Source organism: Micromys minutus (assembly GCF_963924665.1).
Source record: "Micromys minutus genome assembly, chromosome: 33".
NCBI lineage: Eukaryota > Metazoa > Chordata > Mammalia > Rodentia > Muridae > Micromys > Micromys minutus.
Window position 1 is genome coordinate 18730926 of NC_137968.1, and position 7175 is coordinate 18738100.

The following is a 7175-nucleotide window of genomic DNA, read 5'->3' on the forward strand; positions in this document are numbered from 1 at the left end:
TGATAGCTCTCATGACACTGAAAAATATTTAGTCCAGTAAAGGCATCCCATGAGCTTTGAAAAAAATTGTTCTTCCTATGGTATGTATACCATTTTATACTCTCAAACTCAGAGACTTTCCAGCCTCGACCTCTGAGTGCTGAAATTAAAGGCGTGCACCAACACCACAGAGCTTTTCCATCTGTTTTTGTCTTTGTATTTAAAGCAACAATGAATTTGTCTGATTTTTGGTCTCCCTTTTGTCTTGGCCTGGCTTCTTTTGCACTAATTGTGCTTGTCTTGTGAATTCTGTATGGCTCCTTTGTTTATTTATCAGCTACAGCTTCTCTTTTTTGTTATGTCTTCAAAGTTCACAAATGACATCTCTACATTTTCATAATCTAACCTCATGCACTAGTCAAGCAGTGCAAGTGAACCACAAGGACTTTAGGGTACAGTTGGTATTTCTGTCTCAAGACCTCTGATATTATAGAGGTGGAGTGTATTTCTTACATCTATTATACACCTTAAAATATAAAATTGTCACATATTTATTTAACCTATTACAATGTGAAATAATTTTTTTAATTTAATGTATCTCAAGGAAATGGCTAAAATATTTTATAAACTCAGATCACAAAACATTTTCCATGTTCGCAGAAAGACTAGAGTGTGGGTCTGTACCGTTCGTGTAAAAACTAGGACATAAGCCCTGCCTGGTGGCATTAACCTTTAATCCCAGCACCAGAAGGCAGGGGAAGTGAGAGGTGAGGCTGGTCTTCATCGTGAGTTTATCTGGACACAGTGGCGCATATCCATTAGAGGTGTTAGAGAGGTAGAGACGGATTCCTGGGACTTACTGACAGGACAGCCTAGACAAATCAGTTATCCCCAGAGAATGGGGCAACCACTGTATGACAATGTCTTCTGGATATGATGTAGTATTTGTCCTCATGACAGCTGTGGTTGACTGGTTCAAGACTGGACCACCAGTAGGCCATCCAAATGAGAGAGAAGTTGCTGAGGCCACGTGTCTTCCTAAAAAGTTATAGGCAGTTAATGGTCTTTACCTTCAGTGGTGTAAGAGGCCCGTGCTCCAGAAGGTGATCTCCTACCTGTGGTCATGCCAGCAACTGGTTGTAAATTCAACTCAGCGGCCACAAATAATGAATTTTAAAAGACATGAAAGAGGGAGGGAAGGAGAATTGTTGGGAAGAAGATCGGTGGGTATGAGAAAGGAAAAGGAGCAGGTGTTGGAAGTGATTACGCTAAAAGTATAGACATGAATGAAATTCTCAAAAAACGCTTGGACATATTAAAAACTGATTACAAAGTTAATACAAAAAGAGTAATGGAAGAAACCACATTATATCAGACTCTGGCCTCCATTGGCACTCTTAAACACACACACACCCTAAACACAATTCAAGTTATCCCATGTTTCCCATATGTGCATCCTTTCTATGTATTTCCTCCATGTAGAAGTAGACTTTCGGGTGGCCTCAGTATCTTTTTTTTTTTTTTTTTTTTTTTTACGTAAAAGACTCCTTGTATCCTTTCCTGTAATGCATTTTCTGCTCTCAGCCATTTTGAATTGTTTTCTTGCATGAAAAGAAAAGTTACACTTCACGCTCAGTTTTGAAAATGTTTTTGGCTTGTGGTGCAGAGACTTATGGGGGAGCTTATTTCTGTCTTCCTTTTGGTGGCATAGTGATGACATCATTCTTCTGCCTTCTTCCTTGGGTGGCCACTGATGTGCAGGCTTATTCTTCTCATCTCTGTTGCTCTGGATGCTGTGAGGTTTCTTTGTGCTACTTCAAAGGTTTTCATCACGGCTTTTAAGGAAGTTGATTAACATGCGACGTGGTTTAAGATTCCTTCAGGTTTCAAACCTGTTGAGTTGTTAGGTCCATGAGTATGGTGTTTTTTAATTGGACACCATTCACTATTGTTTCTTTAAATATCCTTCATCTTCTTCCATCCACTTTTGGGACAAATATATTAAAACATTTCAACTACACATTTCATAGACACATTCGTTTATTTTGTCATTTTCCCAGTATGTATACAGCCTTAGGTTCTACTTACACAGTTTCCAGTTGAATCGTCTTGTCTTCTGACTATTGCTAATCTTCTACGGCACAGTTTTAGTCTGCCAAGTTATGGTCTTCATGTACAGTTCAATTTGATCATATGTTTTTATTTAGTGTGCTCCACTTTTCTTTTTAAACATATGACATCCATTTATAATAATGATCTTAATGTTTTCTTTAACTGAAAATCATCTGGGCTGATTTCTGGTCTCCATATAATAGACAATTTCATATATAATAATATGTATTTCATCATCCCTGCCTTCTCCATATGACTGGCAATTTTTAACTGAATACCGGACACTGTGAACTTTATCTTGCTGTTTGCTGTGTGGTTTTACACTCCTATAAAATTCCCAAGTATTGCTTGCTATGTTCTACATTTAAGTAAGTTAGGCCTTTTGACACTTTTTTTGGTTCGTTGGCTGGTTTTCATTTGTCTTTTTTCTTTCTTTTGGCTTTGTTTGTTTGTGGATTTTTGTTTGGTTGGTTTTTGTTTGTTTGGGAGGTTCATCTTGTTTTGTAATTTTGAGACAATTTCTCTATATATCCCTGGTTGTTTTGGAACTCACTTTGTAGACCAGGCTGGCCTTGAACTCAGAGATCTACCCACCCACGTGCTGGGAACAAAATTATGCACCACCACTAACTGGCACTTTTGATGATTTTTTTTTTTTAAAGACTTGTGCCAGATGTGTTGCCTCAAACTTCCAGCCCCAGCACTTGGGAAACGGGGGAAGAAGGATCATAATGTGAGTTTATGGTTAACCATAAGCTAGAAGACTGGAAAGGGGGGGTGGACGATCATGTGCCGATATGTACTTTATCTATATAGCACATAATGCCCAGATTAGCATCTGTACTCTCCTGGATATTTCGAGGACCCTTTTGGTGACTCCTCAGTTTTGGCTGCTATACTTTTCCTTTTCAGTACCCTGTGAACTCTGTCTGACCCTATTATTTCCTTAAATTTCAAGCTTCCATCACCTAAACTCAAGGAGACCGTCCTTCGCCCTAAAAATTCTTCAGCATCAGAAAACCATGGGGTTGCCATCGTTATTTTCCTGTCCAACCACATCCTGCACTGTGTGCTCTGCAAAGCCTCAAAAAAATCAGGTTTTCACATATTTCCTGCTAAGATTTTAGTGGTTCCCTGTTATTCGGGGATGTCAGTTCTCCCCTTTAGAGGTCAGATGCTGCCGGCTTAGGTAATAAGGGAAATTTGAAGGCATTTATAGGGGAGGAAAGACTGAATGAAAAGTGGAAAATGGAAAATAAAAAGAAACAAAAGAGAAAATTGAAGGATTCATTTCCAGAAGGAAATGTGAAGAGGGAAATGATAATCCGAGATGGACTTTGTGTTTTCATAAGAACAGAAAGAGGAGGAAGGATAGTAATGGCCACAAGACCGAGATGTGCAGGCAGAGTTCACTGGGTCCAGCTGATTGTGCTCAAACTTTCCTTCTGCAGTGTGAGTAGAGATCAACAACTTCCTGCAATTGGAAAGGGAGTGGTGAAGAGTGAGAAGGGACAAAGTGTGATTCTTCCACCGCTCCCTGAACAAACCCCTTCTCACACTTTCTCATTCCTGAGGCTGAGATAGTCTTAACAGAAGACAGTAAGTAGTCCACAGATTGTCTAATGAGCTTGCGATCGACCCCACTTTACACAGCTCACCTTGATACCCGATACCATTTCCTGGTGCTGCCACTGAACTTTTGAAATGAATATCTTGTTACACAACTCTAGCTGAGGGACAGGAGACAAGCAAGCACAGCGTTAATTCAGCAAGATAGTGGCTGTAAGGGGAATAAGCCCATCAGGTTATGGGAATGCACCTGAAGAGACAGGTCCTGTGAAACCGTGGACCAGGAAAAGCTTCCAGAAAGTGCTGTCCCTATGACCCAAAGGGACTTTCTAGGAAAGAGTTCTTAGGTATGGAAGTAGTACAAAAGAAAGAATGTTCTATCAGAAGGAAGAATGTGTGGTAAGTCTGGAGACGAGGTTGTTACAGGGATTATAAGTGGGTCAACAGAGCTGGAGGTCAAGAACCTCTATCAGCAGTCCTGTCTTAGAAATGCTTGCCCTCTGTGCCATTTGAAATTAACCCAGAGAAAAGCATGGAATTCTAGAGCAGCTATAAGTAGAGGGTTGACAATAGTCACCTTTGTGTTTATAAATCATGTTGATGGCAGCATTCACCAAGAACATTTGGATAAATAGGATATTCACTGTGAGAACTGGGAGGCAGAATGAGACAATGAGAATGGGGAGAACTAGATCTATCATACTGGGTGTAATCCACACGTGGCAGCTCACTAAAGCTACAGCCTGAGAGAGAACAATGAGCAGAGACGTCCATGTGTCCATCCTGGATAATTACATAGGCAGCAAGCGGTGTTTTCAATAAAACAAATACCACGGGTTAGATGTTCTAAAACTCCTTGTAAGATATGAGACGTCAGGAACATTCCAATAGTCTAGATTTGCTTTCATCCGCCCAACGTTTTCTTTACTTGTTCCAGGCACAGAGACTAGAGCCTGAGAAAAAGCCAGAAGCTATGGAATAATAATCAAGAGAAAGGGGGTGGGGTGGAAGAATCCATAAGAGCCAACCAAGGCCACCTACCACAGTAGTGCTGAAACCAATAGTCATGGTAACATTAGAGAGGACAGATGGGGAAGTTGGATTGAACGCAAGCTGAAAAATAAGGAACATTAAAGGTAAAAGAAAAAGGAAAATTTAAAGGAAAGTGCTACCTAGTTCCCTCCTCATAACAAAAGGCAGATAGAAATGCCAGAATGGGCCAGTCAGGTAACACAGACAGGATAGCTACAAACTAAGGAACTCGTGGTGATGGAGAAATGAAGGAATAGGGTGTCCACGAGAAAGCAAGCATGACGCTCACAAATTTCCCAGTAGTAAAGTAGCTCCAAGTGTGGTTGATGTTTATAAAGACAGGAGAGGGCTGGCAAGCAGCCTGGTGGAAGCATCATCGGTGTGAACACCAACCAGAAGGCCAGAGAGCACCATGGAATCCAGCTGTTTGAGGCTGAGGCAGCAATGTTCGAAGCCAGCCTGAGCAACTTAAGCACGATGTGGCCACAAAATATTAAAAGAGAGCTAGTGGTTTTAACTCACTAGAGATGTGCGATGTACCTTTCCTAGCATGGGCAAGATCCCAGGCTCAATACCTAGTACACATAGCAAATTATTTTAAGAAAGAAAGGAAGAAAGAAAGAAAGAAAAGTCCCATAAGGGGGTTCAGATAAAATCTACAAGCAAAGGAATGCTGTAGTAATTATTTAATCTCAGTGGGGGGGGGGGTTCTACCCTACCTATAATCATTCAGTTCCCAGATAAATGACACCCAATGTTTATATTTATGATAAGCTTTTAATGAAGTAGAGCTGAGCAGATATCGACCCTCTAAGCTATTAGAATCTACTTCCCATTAAGAACTCCAAGTTATAACTTGCCATATTCCATCTGGGCTGCTCCTACACCCCACTGGCCAGCCCTCGTGGCCATGTTTTTATGACTCCCCTGTTCCATGGAGTCTTTTCTACTCTCCACCTTCTCTCTCCCCATGGTCTCTCCTCAAGATGCCCAGCCCAGGATCAAAAAGCTGCACTCATCTCTCTTCTGCCCAGCTATAGGCTGTTGGCGTGTTTATTCAACCAATGGTTTTAAATTAAGGAACAAGGTCACAGGACATCACTTTGTGTACATGGAAATTCTCTTGTCCCTGAGGCATCCAGGCCTTGGGGGCCAGCATTACAATACATAGCAAAAGACCAAACCTCAACAACATAAGGCATGCTGAGGATCCGAAATGAATGAAGACGGTGACACTATTAAGAAATCAGATGATTTTTTTGGAGAACTTAATAAGCATGAAGGGAAAAGATGCTAAGAGGTCTTGCCATCGTGAAGATGAAACTGGTATCATCAAGAAAGAGCACTGCTAGAGATAGTGATCATGAGAAGGGAGTCCAGCCCAGAAAAAGCATTCATCTTTGAGCAGATTTGCCCCTAGAGAAGAGAGGGGTGCACAGAAGTCTCTCAATCTCCTGACCATCCTCGAAACCAAAGTAGATATGGACAAAGAAAAACTGTTACGGCAGAGTGGGTGCTGGAAAAGAGGTAGCCTCACAAAAAATGTGAGGCTTTAACTCATTAACGGGTCTGCAGAGTCCATTGTCATTTCAAGTTTACTCATGACACTTTAGATACCTTGTATGTAGTTACTGGGCATTTCCATAACACATTCTCTGAAGTGACCTCACCTTTGGACATCCTTTAAGGGCTGCCTAGGGAGAAAATAAAACCTAAGGATCTCTTGCCAATCAGGATCTGGACACAGAAAAGTTCACCGAACAAATCAATAAACTTTGAGGTTGCCTATTAGACAGCACACAGGAACTGCCAGAAACTGTGACTAACAGGTGGTGGTGGCAAGAGACGCACACAAAGTTTCAGCCACACCCTTTTTTGTGGCCTTCATTATGGTGCCACCACCACGCCTATGAGTTTCACTTATTAAAATAATAAAGACATGGGGGAAAAGCTGCTGACAGCCCATGCAGTGAGTAACTCAGTTCAAGAGCTAAACTCGATAGATCAGAACAGGACTCGTTCTGATATGATGAGAATGTCTGATATTGGCAGAGATTTTTGTGTATGTGTGTGTATAATAGACACACGTTCACATCTCTGTGTGAACAGATTTGGTTGTTGTTCTCGTTGCTTGACAGGTTCTTTCTAGGTATTCCAAGGTGTCCTATTACCAGCCTATGCTGACTTCAGTCCCGGGGTAATCCACAGCCTGTGAAGTACTATGATTCCAGGCGTGTGCCCCTATGCCCGGGTCAGGTTTTTCTCAACGTGATCTACGTGTGCGCTGATCTGTGTGACTTATCTTTAGACGATCTTAGAACAATGTCCCTGCATTTATTCCACTTACAGATCATTGGCAGCGAAGCCTATAAAATGGGAATGCAGGGAGGTAAGCTGAGGCTTGGGGTTCGTGCATCCTGGTTTGTTGTGAGAACGGTTAGGTGTTGAGGAGCAGCGGGTAAGATAAAACGGGTCTGTGTGGA